The sequence below is a fragment of the Pristiophorus japonicus genome, chromosome 3 (assembly GCF_044704955.1).
Source record: "Pristiophorus japonicus isolate sPriJap1 chromosome 3, sPriJap1.hap1, whole genome shotgun sequence".
NCBI lineage: Eukaryota > Metazoa > Chordata > Chondrichthyes > Pristiophoridae > Pristiophorus > Pristiophorus japonicus.
The window spans coordinates 38,077,891-38,093,432 of NC_091979.1; the positions used below are offsets into that span (position 1 = coordinate 38,077,891).

At 45.2% G+C, this 15,542-nt stretch overlaps 1 protein-coding gene across 6 annotated transcripts in view; it reads left to right on the plus strand.

The window, feature by feature from the left end:
* The window catches only part of ptpn4a (protein tyrosine phosphatase non-receptor type 4a), a 287,492-nt gene that overhangs the window by 214,737 nt on the left and 57,213 nt on the right, over positions 1 to 15,542 (plus strand). The gene's annotated exons all lie outside the window — the stretch shown is intronic.

The following is a 15,542-nucleotide window of genomic DNA, read 5'->3' on the forward strand; positions in this document are numbered from 1 at the left end:
ACATGCCATTTGCTACCTGCTGCACCTGCATGCCAACATTCAATGACTGATGTACCATGACACCTCCTCTTTTCCTAATCTGCTGCCATTCAGATAATCTGCCTTCATGTTTTTGCCACCAAAGTGGATAACCTCCCATTTATCCACATTATTCTGCATCTGCCATGCATTTGCCCACTCACCGAACTTGTCCAAGTCACACTGCAGCCTCTTAGCATCCTCCTCGTAGCGCTCACTGCCACCCAGCTTAGTGTCATCTGCAAACTTGGAGATATTACACTCCATTTCTTCATCTAAGGCAGTCTACCATACTGTCTCCTCACTCTGGAGTTACAATAAAGAGACCAAGGTCACAACTATAAAGTCCTGACACAATACCACAAATCCACACGAGACACATTCTATGGACAAGGTCACTCCATGACCTGAACCTTTATTCACAGGACCAAGAAGTGATGACCTTGCATGGGACCTCCCTTTATATACCTGGATGACCAGGTGAGGAGTGTCTCCCAAACGTTCACCCCCTGTGGTCAAGGTGTGCATTTCTTGCGTATATACAGTATTGCAGTGTTACATAAAGGTTACATACATGACATCACCTCCCCCTCAACATCTTATTGGGATCATAGGTTAAGTGTCTCGGGTGGTCTGCGCTCTCGTGGAGCGCCACAATTGGGGATCTGGTTGTTGAGCCTTGGTATGCGTGTCTGTCACCTGTGGTGATTCCGGGCTGGCCGCAGGGACTGTGCATGCTGCTGAATGTTCTTGTTGCTCTTTCATTGGCGGTGGTGTGAATACCATCTCATGATCTTCCTCAGTGCTGAGCCTTTTTTTTTTTACTTGGTCCAGATGCTTGCGGCATATGTGCCCGTTGTTAAGTTTAACCACTATGACCCTATTCCACTCTGTCTTTTACAGTACCCTCAAGCCATTTGGGCCCCAAAGCGAGATTGAGAGCAAATATGGGGTCAGCAATTTCTATACATCTCCCCCTTGAATTTCGGTCATGGTACTCGTTTTGGGACTGGCGCTTGCCCTCAACAATGTCGGACAGGACTGGATGAATGAAGGACAGCCGAGTTTTGACTGTCCGTTTCATGAGTAACTCCGCTGGTGGGATCCCCATGAGTGAGTGTAGTCGGGACCTATAGGCCAGCAGGAGGCGCGATAGGCAGCATTGACTGGAGGGTCCTTCAATCCGGAGCATGCCTTGCTTTATGATTTGGACCGCACGTTCCGCCTGGCCATTGGAGGCCGGCTTGAACGGTGTTGTCCTGACGTGGTTAATGCCATTACCCGACATGAACTCCCAGAATTCGTAGCTTGTGAAACATGGGTCATTATCGCTAACAAGGATGTCCGGCAAGCCATGGGTCGCAAAGACCACGCGCAGACTCTCCACGGTGGTGGATGTCGTGCACGAATTCAAAATTATGCACTCGATCCATTTTAAGTACGCATCAACCACAATGAGAAACATTTTTCCCATGAACGGGCCCGCGTAGTCTACGTGAATACGTGACCATGGCCTGGTGGGTCAGGGCCACTGGCTGAGCGGGGCCTCCCTGGGGGCATTACCTAGCTGGGCACACGTCGTGCACCTGCGAACACAGTGTTCCAGGTCTGAATCAATTCCCGGCCACCACACATGTGACCGAGCAATGGCCTTCATCAGCACAATGCCTGGGTGCTTGCTGTGGAGTTCCCTGATGAATGCTTCCCTGCCCCTCTGGGGCATGACTACCTGGTTGCCCCATAGTAGGCAGTCGGCTTGGATGGAGAGCTCATCCATCCACCTGTGGAACGGTCTGACCTTCTCAGGGCATGCTCCATGTGCGGGCGCCCAATCCCCAGTCTGGAACATTTCTTAATCAAGGATAGGAGGGGATCTCTGTTGGTCCAGATTTTGATCTGGTGGGCTGTGATGGGGGAGCCTGCGCTGTCAAAGGCATCGACAGCTATGACCATCTCAGCGCTTTGCTCCGCTACCCCCTCGGTGGTGGCCAGTGGAAGATGCTGAGCGCGTGAGCGCAATTTTTGGTGCCATGCCGGATAGTGTAGTCATACGCAGCCAGCATGAGCCCATCGCTGTAGTGATGCTTATCACGACTTTGGTACCTTTGAACGTCCCGACGCCAGGTTGAAATAGTGACTCAAATTGCTGTAAGACCTGTGATAATGAACTTTGCTCCACAGATGACATGGCATGCACATCCCCCCCATCCCCACGCCCCCCCCCCCCCCCCCCCCCCATTTCCAGTTCATCTCAGCTAACCAGCTCCACGCCAACAGTGCAGGACCATTGCCCGGGACAATTCAGAGCGGCAGCCAGTTCACCGATCCATTGTGTGTGACCGCCAACATTGCACTGCCTAGCACTGGAATGATTTCTTTGGTGTACGTCTGTAATTGCATCTCAATGCATTCTAGTTTGGGTCTGCTGGTTTTGAGTGGCCGCAGCTTTTTGAATTGTTGAACACTCATGAGTGGCTGGCTGGCCCCCTTGTCCAGCTCCATGTGTACAGGGATGCCGTTTAATAAGACTTTCATCATCATGGGTGGTGTTTTGGTATATGAGCTGTGAATGTTTGCCACATGAACCCACTGAACTTCAGTGTCCATTGATTTGCCCCAAGCGTCATCCTGCCTCGCAGAACCCTCATCTGGTTCATCCGCCTCGTATATGAGCCTGGTTACAGGCTTTCTGCACATTCTGGCTAAATGGTCACTGAGGTTACAGGTGTGTGTGTGTTTCCAAGTGTGGGTTCTGACCAAATGGAGAGGGTTTGCGTTAGAAGTGTTTCCATTATCTAGGCTTAGATTCTGGGTTAATTCGGCGTAACCGACAGGGTGGGGTATTTAGTCTAAGGTTTTTAAACTAGTGTCCACAGTCACCTACTCTTTAAGCAATAAGCAAGAGGAGTAGGGGTTATTGTTTTGTGAATGTGATAAAAAGGAATCGATCTTTGACCAACCTGTTTCGTTTTGTCTGTCAATTATAATTTATCCACAGTACTCCTTGTGTCTGAACTTGGGGATTGTGAGGCTTGTGGTTCGCAGTATAATTCGGAAGACCAACCGGGTGGCATCCGCTCACGGCCGGGTTACACAGTAATCTCGCTGGGGAAGCTGCGCATTGGGCATAGGAGAAGACCTATCTGACCTTGGTATCTCTCTCTCTCTCTCTCTCTCTCTCTCTCTCTCTCTCTCTCTCTCTCTCTCTCTCTCTCGGATTACTCGCTAATTGATGGGCTGGGCAGGAACTATTGGCAAAAGCTCCTGTCGTCCATAGGGAAACAACCCACACCGGGGAGTTTTAAAGCACTGGTCGACTCATGGGAGAGTCATAGAGATACGGAGCACACTAAACACCCTACAACAAGACTGCAGAGCTTTGATCGCTCAGCCCCGTCTATGGCATGCTGCTTCTGCTGTTTAGCATGCATGTGGTCCTGAAGGTTCACCGGACTGACATATGAGGAGAGACTGGATCAACTGGAATTCCCTACCGCAGAGAGTTGTTGATGCCAGTTCGTTGGATATATTCAAGAAGGAGTTGGATATGGCCCTTACTGCTAAAGGGATCAAGGGGTATGGAGAGAAAGTAGGAAAGGGGTGCTGAGGGAATGATTAGCCATGATCTTATAGAATGGTGGCACAGGCCTACTCGTGCACCTATTTTCTATGTTTTCATGTATTGCAGCTTCCCCAGGTGGGCACCTAATTTTCAGGTACGCCTGGTGCTGCTCCTGACGTGATTCTCTTTTTTTAAAGTTTTGCATCTTATAAGAACATAAGAAATAGGAGTAGGAGTAGGCCATAGGGCCCCTCGAGCCTGCTCTGCCATTTAATACGATCATGGCTGACCCGATCATGGACTCGGTCCACTTCCCTGCCCGCTCCCCTTAATCCCTTATCTGTTAAGAAACTGTCTTATCTCTGTCTTAAATTTATTCAATGTCCCAGCATCCACAGCTCTCTGAGGCAGCGAAGTCCACAGATTTACAACCCTCAGAGAAGAAATCCCTCCTCATCTCAGTTTTAAATGGGCGGCCCTTATTCTAAGATTATGCCCCCTAGTTCAAGTCTGCCCTATCAGTGGAAACATCCTCTCTCCATCCACCTTGTCAAGCCCCCTCATAATCTTATACGTTTCAATAAGATCACACCTCATTCTTCTGAATTCCAATGAGCAGAGGCCCAACCTACTCAACCTTTCCTCATAAGTCAACCCCCTCATCTCTGGAATCAACCTAATGAACTTTCTCTGAACTGCCTCCAAAGCAATTATATCCTTTCGTAAATATGGAAACCAAAACTGTACGCAGTATTCCAGGTGTGGCCTCACCAATACCCTGTATAACTGTAGCAAGTCTTCCCTGCTTTTATACACCATTCCCTTTGCAATAAAGGCCAAGATTCCATTGGCCTTCCTGATCACTTGCTGTACCTACATACTAACCTTTTGTGTTCATGCACAAGTACCCCCAGGTCCCATTGTGCTGCAGCACTTTGCAATTTTTCTCCATTTAAATAATAACTTGCTCTTTGATTTTTTTTTTCTGCCAAAGTCACTTTCCAACATTTATACCCCATCTGCCAAATTTTTGCCCACTCACTTAACCTGTATGTCCTTTTGCAGATTTTTTGTGTCCTCCTCACACATTGCTTTTCCTCTCATCTTTGTATCATCAGCAAACTTGGCTACGTTACATTTGTCCTTTCTTCCAAGTTGTTAACATAGATTGTGAATATTTGGGGTCCCAGCACTGATCCCTGTGGCACCCCACTAGTTACTGATTGCCAATCCGAGAATGAGTCTTGGGTTTAGTTGTCAAATTTCATCCAAAGGACGTTCCAATTACAAGTCTAATTTTCTTGTGTAAACATTAATTCTTGTGTTATAGAATCATAGAAATTTACAACACTGAAGGAGGCCAATTCGGCCCTTCGTGACCATGCCAGCCGACCAAGAGATATGCAGCCAAATCCCACTTTTCTGCTCTTGGTCCATAGCCCTGTTGTAGGTTATTGCACTTCAAGTGCATATCCAAGTATTTTTTTAATGTGAAGGTTTCTGCCTCTAAGACCCTTTCCGGCAGTGAGTTCCAGACCCCACCACCTTCTGGGTGAAGAAATTTCCCCTCCTATCTCCTCTAAACTCCCCCCCTGCCCCCCCCCCCCCCCCAATTACCTTAAATCTATGCCCCCTGATTGCTGACCCCTCTGCCAAGGGAAACGGGTCCTTCCTATCCACTCTATCCAGATCCCTCATAATTTTATACACATCAATCAGGTCTCCCCTTAGCCTCCTCTGTTCCAAAGAAAACAGACCCAGCATCTCCAATCGTTCCTCATAGCCAAAATTCTTGTCCAGGCAACACTTTTGTAAATCACCTCTGCACCCTTTCCAGTGCAATCGCATCTTTCCTGTATGCTTTTGGTTTAGCTTCAGATTGTGCCATACACTATACCTATTTGCTGTAAATTGAAATTATGACCGAAGGATTTTTTTTGCCATGCTGCTCTTGATTCTTTTTGTAATTTCTCTAAACCATGTGGAAAATAAAATGTATCCTGCTTTGTCACACCTCTGCATATTTTTAGGGCTATTTTGAAGAAAAAAGTAAAGTGAAAGCATAACTTATCACAGGAGACTTTGATAGAGACCACATGATATAGAATCAGAATCTAGGTAAAAGAAAAAAAAATGAAATGGGTTGCATTTATATACAGGTGCAGCGTCGGAGATCCGGATACCGGACCGATCAGTAGAAAAATCATCCAGAATCTGTAAAATGTTCCGGAATCCGCTCCCTGCCGACCTCGAGGTCCCGCTGCCCAGCCGTGGGCCTCGCCTCACCGCCCCTTGTACCGCTCACCACCGTTGCCCTTACCTCGGTGCCTCCTCGCTGGCCTGCCCAAGCACCACCTCGGCGGCAGGGCCCGCCCAACCCGAACACCCCCTCAGTGGGGGCGCCCACGCCCTTTCTGACGTTCCGAAATCCAGCAATACCCGAACCTGGGCTCGGGTGTTTCCGGATTCGTGATGTCAGAAAGACGATCGAAAGCAGAGAACCCAGAATGGCCTCGGTCCCGAGAGCTCCGGATTCTCGAAGCTGCACCTGTAGCGCCTTTCACGACGTCACTTTTGAAGTGTAGTCACTGTTGTAATGTAGATAATGTAACAGCCAATTTGCACACACAGGTCCCACAAACAGCAAGGTGATAATGATCAGAGTCTGTTTTAATAATGATGTTTGAGGGAAACTCCTACCTTTCTGATCAAGCTTTTAATCACGCCCTGTTAATATCTTCTGGTTTGGTTCGTTATCAATTTTGTGAAGCACCTAGAGAAATTTTCCTACGCTAAAGGCATTATATAAATGGAAGTTGTCGATGACTGCTTAACCTACTTTACAAAGTTCTGTACTTTGGTTTAATGTATTTTTGTACTTCAATATTGCTTGAATTATTCCTAGAAATGGCCACATTAATTTTACTGCTACTGTGGCCCACCATCAGTGAATAATTGAAACACTGGAATCAAGAATTCACAGTTGTGGTTGTGGAGTCATGTGGTAGATTTGCTTTTCTTTCTTGCTCCCGCTCTTCGCTTTCTTTCACTTCATTTCCTCTCGCTATTTCTCTCCTCACTTTCTCTCACTCCCTCTTTGTTTACTGGAGGACTTGGTCAGCAGCCTTTGGGATTAGTTCCAAATGTTTTTTAAATACCACCTTAACCTATGCATTTGATTGGACTGCATTAGATTAGAGTAAGGTAACCCTCGACCTCATTTCCCCTGCCACCCCACAAATACCATGGCAATTCTAACATCTGAAATGCAATGGCATTCCTGACACCGTGTTGTTTGGGTGTAGAGGCCAGGAAATAGATTATATGACATCCAATATTTTGCATCTAATTTGGGGTGGATATATTCAACGGGCCGAATTTGTGGCTCCTACGGGCATGTACAAGGTGCCCATGCGCCCCGCAAGTTGTGGGTTTAGGCATGCGCCTAAACCAGAACTTGCAATCTGTCAAGAATCCTCTTGACAGATTATGTGTATCTGTTAGAAATGAGCATTCGCTGACAGAGAGTTGGGCTATTTGCCCATTCCTGCCCAGCGAATGCACTGATCAAAGCAGGTCAGTCGTAAGACTTTTAAAGGACAAAAAAAAACTTGTTAAAATAATTTAAACATTTAACAACCTGTGAAATAGGTAAGTTTATTTTTAGACACTTTAAATAATGTAAATTTATTTTTCAAAAATTTACATTTGTTTTAAATAAATCCATTTTGATTTTTGAAATGTGATGTTTTAAAAAAAAAATATATATATTTTAAGTGTTTGTGTATTTTTGGAGGTATTCCCATTCATACCTATGGTGATTCCATACATACGGAACTCACCATAAGTATGAATGGGAATACCCCTACTTGGATTGCTTGGGCCAGCCCACGTGATCCCAGGAACGCCTGCGAAACGCCTACATCCCTGGGATACGTGCACCTCTACGCAGACTTTCGTTTGAAGGGTAGGACCGCAAGTCTCCGAACCTCCTGGACCACCAGGTAAGTTTGTAGATATTTTTCAGGTCGGAGGAATCCCTCCGCGGGAAGCCTCCGACCGCAATTTCTGCATGCCTGTGTCCTGTCACTTCTCGTGGAAAATCCCAGTAGTGGAAGGGAGCCAGCGGCATAGCTCCAAAATAATTTCCAGTCCACATCTGTAGGCAAGACTACATCACTCCAGCCGAAAATTCTGTACTCGCGCAGTTCTAGAGGGAAGCTGGCACCCATGAAACCAGCAAGAGCCGATGCCTTGAGATGGGAGAAAATGAGTTAAATCCTCAACTGGTTTTCATCTCCCCTCTCTTCCGCCTCATCTCGCCTCTCCCCTGCCCCACCTCCTCTGCTCTGCCTGAATGAAAAATTGTTTTTGGATGCGTGTTGGATCCAGTGGTAATTGCTTCAGGCTCAGGAAATACATTTTATATTCCTGTTGCAGTGCTTTAGATTCCTGTGTTTTGTACTGGGTCATGATTCTGTGGAGAACTTGGCTTAGATCCCTTGTGACATAGCTTTGTTAATAAATAATGGGAGACCTATTTCTACTTTAACAACTACATAAGATAACTTTGGTATTTACTGATCCAGTGGTAATCAGCATTGCAGTCTGGTTAATTGAAATATTGTTGATATCCAGTTATATGATCAGTCTCCTCTTCCAGATGTAGCTCTACACCTCATAGCCAAGGCAGACAAATTTGCGGAGCAGTTTTTCGTGAATTCTACAGGAGTTGAAGCTACGTGCCCTCTCTTCATTCAGACATGCTCTTGCTTGTTTTAGTTTAATCAATTCTATTTGTGTCTCTATGGGGTCAAGTTTCTGCCTGAGTTGCTCCGATTTTTTTGGAGCAACTGGTTTCGAATGGAGTATCTTAGAAATTGCAATTCTCGGCATTTAGTTTGCTCCAGTTCTAGTCAGTTAGAACAGTTTCATTTTGGAACAGATTTTTTTTTTCAAAAGGGGCCGTGTCTGGCCACTTACGCCTGTTTTGAAAGTTTTAGGCAGTTAAACCTTACTCCAAACTAATTTAGAATGGAGTAAGTGTAGATTTTTGTACGCTCAAAAAAAAACCTTGGCTACACTTTAGAAATCAGGCGTAGTTTACAAATCAGGCATAGGGAACGGGGTGGGGAGGAGAAGTAATTAAATTCTACAAGCATTCAACAGTCTTTCTTATACAAATAAAGAGCCATCCTGAATAAAAAATTATAAAAGTAAATACAAAATATTGAATATTCCTACCTGTATGAAGCAGCAGCAGCCTTCGAGCTGCGGTGCTTCAGGCAGGTCTTCCATGTAGGAGACGGGCGGCGTCAGTGACTTGACGGCAGCCCAACAACGGCAGCAAGCAACCTTCGAGCTGCGGTGCTTCAGGCAGGCCTTCCTTCCAAGTAGGAGACAGGGCGGCGTCAGTGGCTCGACAGCAGCCAAAGAAACAGCAAGCAGCCTTCGAGCTGAGGGAAGCTGAGGCCATTCAGCTATGGGATGGGGTGGCGGCAGCAGCTGACTGCAGCCAAAGACACAGCAAGTAGCCTTCGCGCTGCTGATTGTCAAAAGACTGCGTTTCCACAGAGAAGTTGTCGTTGAGATCTATGATATGCTGAGAGCAGATTTGCAGCCGAGAAGCAGAACGCCAACTGCCTTGTCTGTTGAAGTGAAGGTAACAGCTGCACTTGCCTTCTATGCCTCAGGATCGTTTCAGGCTACAACTGGAGATGTGTGCGCCAGCTCTCAACGTGCAATACATGCCTGCGTTTACCAGGTCACGGCTGCACTGTCTGCGCAGAGGAATGACTTCTTCAATTTCCCAATGACTGCACAAGCGATCCATGAGGGCTGTGTGCTTCTTCAGGATTGCTGGCTTCCCAAAGGTACAGGGCTGCATTGATTGTACCCAAATCGCCTTTATAAGAAACATAAACATAAGAATTAGGAACAGGAGTAGGCCATCTAGCCCCTCGAGCCTGCTCCACCATTCAATAAGATCATGGCTGATCTGGCCGTGGACTCAGCCCACTTACCCGCCCGCTCCCTGTAACCCTTAATTCCCGTATTGGTTAAAAATCTATCTATCTGACTTGAATACATTCAATGAGCTAGCCTCAACTGCTTCCTTGGGCAGAGAATTCCACAGATTCACAGCCCTCTGGGAGAAGAAATTCCTTCTCAACTCGGTTATAAATTGGCTCCCCCGTATTTTGAGGCTGTGCCCCCTAGTTCTAGTCTCCCCGACCAGTGGAAACAACCTCTCCGCCTCTATCTTGTCTCTCCCTTTCATTATTTTAAATGTTTCTATAAGATCACCCCTCATCCTACTGAACTCCCAACGAGTAAAGACCCTGTCTACTCAATCTATCATCATAAGGTAACCCCCTCATCTCCGGAATCAGCCTAGTGAATCGTCTCTGTACCCCCTCTAAAGCCAGTATATCCTTCCTGAAGTAAGGTGACCAAAACTGCACGCAGTACTCCAGGTGCGGCCTTACCAATACCCTATACAGTTGCAGCAGGACCTCCCTGCTTTTGTACTCCATCCCTCTCGCAATGAAGGCCAACATTCCATTCGCCTTCCTGATTACCTGCTGCACCTGCAAACTAACTTTTTGGGATTCATGCACAAGGACCCCCAGGTCCCTCTGCACCTCAGCATGTTGTAATTTCTCCCCATTCAAATAATATTCCCTTTTACTGTTTTTTTTCCCCCAAGGTGGATGATCTCACACTTTCCGACATTGTATTCCATCTGCCAAAGCTTAGCATTTGCTTAACCTATCCAAATCTCTTTGCAGCCTCTCTGTCCTCTACACAACCCGCTTTCCCACTAATCTTAGTGTTATCTGCAAATTTTGTTACACTACACTCTGTCCCCTCTTCCAGGTCATCTGTATATTGTAAACAGTTGTGGTCCCAGCACCGATCCCTGTGGCACACCACTAACCACCGATTTCCAACCTGAAAAGGACCCATTTATCCTGACTCTCTGCTTTCTGTTCGCCAGCCAATTCTCTATCCATGCTAATACATTTCCTCTGACTCCGTATAACTCTATCTTCTGCAGTAACCTTTTGTGTGGCACCTTATCGAATGCCTTTTGGAAATCGAAATACACCACATCCATCGGTACACCTCTATCCACCATGCTCGTTATATCCTCAAAGAATTCCAGTAAATTAGTTAAACATGATTTCCCCTTCATGAATCCATGCTGCGTCTGCTTGATTGCACTATTCCTATCTAGATGTACCGCTATTTCTTCCTTAATAGTTTCAAGCATTTTCCCCACTACAGATGATAAACTAACCGGCCTATAGTTACCTGCCTTTTGTCTGCCCCCTTTTTTAAACAGAGGCGTTACATTAGCTGCTTTCCAATCTGCTGGTACCTCCCCAGAGTCCAGAGAATTTTGGTAGATTATAACGAATGCATCTGCTATAACTTCCGCCATCTCTTTTATTACCCTGGGATGCATTTCATCAGGACCAGGGGACTTGTCTACCTTGAGTCCCATTAGCCTGTCCAGCATTACCCCACCTAGTGATAGTGATTGTCTCAAGGTCCTACCTTCCCACATTCCTGTGACCAGCAATTTTTGGCATGGTTTTTGTGTTTTCCACTGTGAAGACCGAAGCAAAATAATTGTTTAAGGTCTCAGCCATTTCCACATTTCCCATTATTAAATCCCCCTTCTCATCTTCTAAGGGACCAACATTTACTTTAGTCACTTTTTTCCGTTTTATATATCTGTAAAAGCTTTTACTTTCTTTTTATGTTTTGTGCGAGTTTACCTTCGTAATCTATCTTTCCTTTCTTTATTGCTTATTTAGTCATTCTTTGCTGTTGTTTAAAATTTTCCCAATCTTCTAGTTTGCCAGTAACCTTGGCCACCTTATACGCATTGGTCTTTGATTTGATACTCTCCTTTATTTCCTTGGTTATCCACGGCTGGTTATCCCTTCTCTTGCCGCCCTTCTTTTTCACTGGAATATATTTTTGTTGCGCACTATAAAGAGCTCCTTCAAGGTCCTCCACTGTTCCTCAATTGTGCCACCGTTTAGTCTGTGTTTCCAGTCTACTTTAGCCAACTCTGCCCTCATCCCACTGTGGTCCCCTTTGTTTAAGCATAGTACGCTCTTTTCTGACACTACTTCCTCACCCACAGGGCAGTAGTGGTAACCGCCCTCCTAATGGCTGAGACATGGGCTATATACAGCAGACTCCTCAAAACGCTGGAGAAGTACCACCAGCACTGCCTCCGCAAGATCCTGCAAATCCATTGGCAGAATGGACACCAATATCTGTCTTCGTGCTGGCCAATGTCCCCAGCATAGAAGCATTAACCACGCTTGATCAGCTCCGTTGGGCAGGCAACATCGTCTGCATGCCCGACACTAAACTCCCAAAGCAAGCGCTGTACTCTGAGCTTCAACATGGCAAGCGAACCCAGAGGTAGGCAGAGGAAATGCTTCAAGGACACCCTCAAAGCCTCCTTGATAAAGTGCAACATCCGCATCGACACCTAGGAATCCCTGGCCCAAGACTGCCCAAAGTGGAGGAAGAGCATCCAGAGGACGCTGAGCACCTAGAGTCTCATCGCCAAGAGCATGCAGAAACCAAGCGTAGACAGCGGAAGGGGCGTGCGTCAACTCAGTCTCCCCACCCACCCTTTCCATCAACCACTGTCTGCCCCACCTGTGACGGAGACTGTAGGTCCCGCATTGGACTCTTCAGTTACCTGAGAACTCAGAATGGAAGCAAGTCATCCTCGACTCCGAGGGACTGTCTATGATGATGACATTGAATAAGCTATTCAAACTTACACTTCCTGATTCAGACTCTATGTGCCTATTGGTAAAGATTCTTCAATCTGATGAGTTAAGATGATGCACGGTTGCTTGTCCTGTTCACACAGGTCCAAGATCCCCCGTAGAGGGCTCCACCCTGAAATGGGTTTCTAATTGAGTGGAGCATAAATGCCAGGATGGGCTGGTTGGGCCGGATGGCCTGTTTCTGTGCTGTATATTATTCTATGTAATCACCGTAAGTTCCAGTGCAAAAGCCCATAGAAAGTCTGTGGGCAAGTGTACTTGTAGTGAACAGCTGGCACCGTTAGTTCACTGCTGACCGCAAAATCTGAGCCAATATGCTTGAGCTTTGCTAGCTCCTTGTACAGTACAAAATGATGTAGTTTGCAATTCCAGTGCAAAAGTGAGAATTAATTTTTCTCAATAAATTCCCCCACAAAAGTATCCAGAGCCAGTTGTTTAAATTGATGTTTAATTCAAAAAGTTGCCAATCAAAAACAAATCTAAACTAAACAGCATGTTGTATTTAAATTGGTTTGCCCGTAGCAATTTGCTTTAGGGAGGAGCCAAACCACAATCAATCAATCATCACATTGTATCAACATAAACTGGAGCACGTTTTTTTTAATCCTGCAGATACTGTAATAATTAAAGGAGCCAATATTTGAGCTTAAAACCGTGATCAAAATACTTCATTTTTGTCAATATTAGTTTTCTATATGTGATGGTGTGTAGGTTCCTTTTTAAATATAGGAAAGATGGAGACCATGTAGCAGACAACAAAATAATTTCTGGGCTCCAATTTTAAACCTCTTCACAGTACATATATGGTAGGTAATGCTATTGTCATCAATGTGCAGAAGGGAGTGTTGTGTGATGTGTTAGGCTGGTGTGACACAAAGGATCCTTCGCACATCTGTTAGTGGGCAAATGTATGGCAGATGAAGTATAATGTGGATAAATGTGAGGTTATCCACTTTGGTGGTAAAAACAGAGACAGACTATTTGAATGGTGACGGATTAGGAAAAGGGGAGGTGCAACGAGATCTGGGTGTCATGGTACATCAGTCATTGAAGGTTGGTATGTAGGTACAGCAGGCGGTTAAGAAAGCAAATGGCATGTTGGTCTTCATAGCGAGGGGATTTGAGTACAGGGGCAGGGAGGTGTTGCTACAGTTGTACAGGGCCTTGGTGAGGCCACACCTGGAGTTATTGTGTACAGTTTTGGTCTCCTAACTTGAAGGACATTCTTGCTATTGAGGGAGTGCAGTGAAGGTTCACCAGACTGATTCTCGGGATGGCGGGACTGACATATCAAAGACTGGATCAACTGGGCTTGTATTCACTGGAGTTCAGAAGAATGCGAGGGGATCTCATAGAAATGTTTAAAATTCGGACTGGTTTAGACAGGTTAGATGCAGGAAGAATGTTCCCAATGTTGGGGAAGTCCAGAACCAGAGGTCACAGTCTAAGGATAAGGGGTAAGCCATTTAGGACCGAGATGAGAAACTTCTTCACCCAGAGAGTGGTGAACATGTGGAATTCTCTGCCACAGAAAGTTGTTGAGGCCAATTCACTAAATATATTCAAAAAGGAGTTGGATGTAGTCACTACAACTAGGGGGATCAAGGGGTACGGCGAGAAAGCAGGAATGGGGTACTGAAGTTGCATGTTCAGCCATGAACTCATTGAATGGTGGTGCAGGCTCAAAGGGCCGAATGGCCTACTCCTGCACCTATTTTCTATGTTAGTCCTGTGTGTGTGGAAAACAATTAATTGCTGGAGATTAATCTGCTACACTGTGCAGCTATGCTTTGTGAATGGATCCCTTGGCTTATACATTCAAAATGAAAATATAGCCAGGAAGATGTCGAAGATATTATCTGCTCTGAAGTCTAAGTTTTACGTAAAGTTCAGAGGAGTCTTCATGACTGCTTTGAACCAAATTGACCCCTGATCAAAAAAGTGTGCTTAAGATAACTTTTTTTGAGTCTATGCAGTTATGTATTTATAGGTAGGTAATTTTTTCCCAAATTTTTCTCCTCTATGATCTCTACCAGCTATTTCCCAGCTAAGCGATTTTAAAAAGACAGTTTGCTCCCAAGGTGATCCCGCCATGAGGAGCAGCTGGTTTAAAAAATTTCCATTTTTGCATCCTACCCTCCTGATTCCAAAAAAATATTTAGGCCTGAAATGACTATTGAAAGGGTAATGAGAAGACCACCACCTAGCACCTTTCTGATTCTGCCTTTGCTTTTCCCACTTCATTGGCATCAAGACAAAGGTCAGTGATCGAATGTCAGGATGATGACAGGAAGGCTTTGTTTGTGTTGTATGCTCCAAAATATCTAGCTTGTTGGGCTATTCTTCTTTCTGGTCTATGGACTGCATGTTATCATTGAAGGTTTGTGTGCAAAAGTTAAGTCTCATCTATTGCATTCCCCTAAGAAAGATCAAGGTGCATAATTATCAAACTCCAAATAGTTATTAGCATGGAACCCTAACTGTCAAATTGCACCTTCAATATCAATCCCATTTCTTCTCGCACTCTCCCTCCATAGCTTGATTTTTGAAAGGATGTGGAGGCGATGTGCCCTTGATGTTCCGTGTAGTGTCTTATTCTTAACGAGGCGTGGGTATTAACCAAGTCGGCAAATCACGGATGGAACACATCAAATGGACCATTTACCACTTATGTAAATGAGAGTAGATCATCTTTCTACAAAATATTATAAATATCAAACTTCATGTTGGCTAGTTCTATCCATTGACAAGAAATTATGCTGAATGGCTGCAAAGACAGGGTCAGTACCAAAATGATTGGCATCAAACAAGAGAGGAGACTTACAACTTTGAAGATTAATGAGTGGGTGTGTGCAGTAAATAGGCAAGGGAGGCTGAAGCAGTCTGTCATCAGATGAGGTTATTTTTATTGTCATGGCACTGATCCATTTATTAATACAGGCATGTTATGGAAAATGAAAGTTGAATGTTATTTTTGGCTCTGGTGCTATCTGTCAAAGGCATTTCTTTCCATGGCAGCAGGAATCGATTGCTAACTTTGAAGGCCAGCGCACTATATTCAGTGTATGTGTGATGACATTCTTACTGAAGCATTAAATTTGTAATGTCATTTCTACAGTATTATATAAAATCAA